The 1,549-nt window shown below is 48.3% G+C and overlaps 1 pseudogene; it reads left to right on the top strand.

Annotated features, from left to right (window-relative positions):
• The first annotated feature begins 264 nt into the window (after nt 1-264).
• On the top strand, nt 265-1,549 carry LOC122468636 (annotated as a pseudogene).

Genomic DNA, 1,549 nt, shown 5'->3' with positions numbered 1-1,549 from the left:
AATAAATGTAACATTTTTTACATATTGAGTGTTTTTAAGTTGAAGCTGTCTCCAAAAATAAAAACAAACTTGAGGCATTTTTAAACCAAAGAAAAAGCTCAGTGAAAGAAAAAGTATGACATCAGAACAAAAGAAAAAGGAAAATGCAGGCACACGACGGTAAGGGTGAGAACAGTCACTGTGTTTGAGAATTAAGCAGTGCTGGGCCTAGAAGGTCATTAAATCTTCTAACTTTGGACTCTCTCTCTCCTGTAGCCATACAAGATGCTGGAAGGAAAGAAGGCTAAGGGGAAGGAGAGAAGGCTAAGGGGCCCTGTCCCTGCTGTCCTAAAGAAGCAGGAGGCCAAGAAGGCAGTCAGTCCCTTGTTTGAGAAAAGGCCCAAGACATCTGGCATCGGCCAGGACATCCAGCCCACAAGGGACCTCACCTTCTTTGTCAAATAGCCCCGCTATATCCAGCTGCAGCGGCAAAGGGCCCTTTCACATAAACTTCTAAAAGTGCCTCCCTCTATTGACCAGTCCATCCAGGACCTTGGCCTTGGACCGCCAAACAGCTACTCAGCTTAAGCTGGCCCACAAATACAGACCAGAGACAAAGCAAGAGAAGCAGCAGAGATTGTTGGCCCAGGGCAGAGAAAAAAGCTGCCGGCAAAGCAGATGTCCCCACTGTGAAAAATAAGCCCACTGACCCAAACAAAGGAGGGAGGTGGAGACTCAGAGCACTTTGAGGTGAGGCTTTAATCAATGTTCTTCCAAGAGTGAGTGTTTGATGGACAGGCACACTCCCGGCAGCCACAACGGGCAATTTATCTCCTAGTGTGCAAGTCCCTTCCCTGATTCCTCATTGGCTGAGTACGTTCAAAGGTACAAAAAAGTACATTCCTGGAGGTGATGCAGAGACTTCAGTTCTTTGGCGTATGCTCATTGCAAAGCCTGGGAAAATAAGTCCGGAAAATGGGGCGGCGAAGAAGAACCAGGAAGTGAAATGTCTAAGGGTTTGGGACTCCATTGGTGGGGGAGTCTCCTACATATTTCCAACAGGTTGTAAACCTATTGTTAACTAGACAGCACTGCATTTATTTGGTATTTCTGAACATGAATCGTCTCACTTCTTACACCAGTAACGGGTCACCTGTCCTTTGAGCTGGGGTTAATACGGTCACCACCTTGGTGGACAAGAAAGCTCAGCCGGTAGTGATTGCACATGGTGTGGATCCCGTTGAGCCTGTGGTCTTCCTGCCTGCCCTGTGTCCTAAGAAGGGGGGTCCCTACTACATCAAGGGGAAGTGCAGGCTGGGGTGTCTGGTCCACAGGAAGACCTGCACCACTGCTGTCCTTCACACAGGTTAACTCCAAAGACAAAGGAGCTCTAGCGAAGCTGGCGGAAGCCAGCAGGACCGATGACAATGACAGATATGATGAGATCCGCCATCACGGAGCAGGCAGTGTCCCGGGTCCAAAGTCGGTAGCTCGTGTCGCCAATCAGGAAAACGCAAAGACCGGGCTAAGTGGACACTGTTGTCTTTCTACACATAAAAGTCATAAATAG

Source organism: Prionailurus bengalensis, chromosome B1 (genome assembly GCF_016509475.1).
Source record: "Prionailurus bengalensis isolate Pbe53 chromosome B1, Fcat_Pben_1.1_paternal_pri, whole genome shotgun sequence".
NCBI lineage: Eukaryota > Metazoa > Chordata > Mammalia > Carnivora > Felidae > Prionailurus > Prionailurus bengalensis.
The sequence above is the reverse complement of the archived record's forward strand: the minus strand, read 5'-3'. Positions and strand labels throughout refer to the sequence as shown.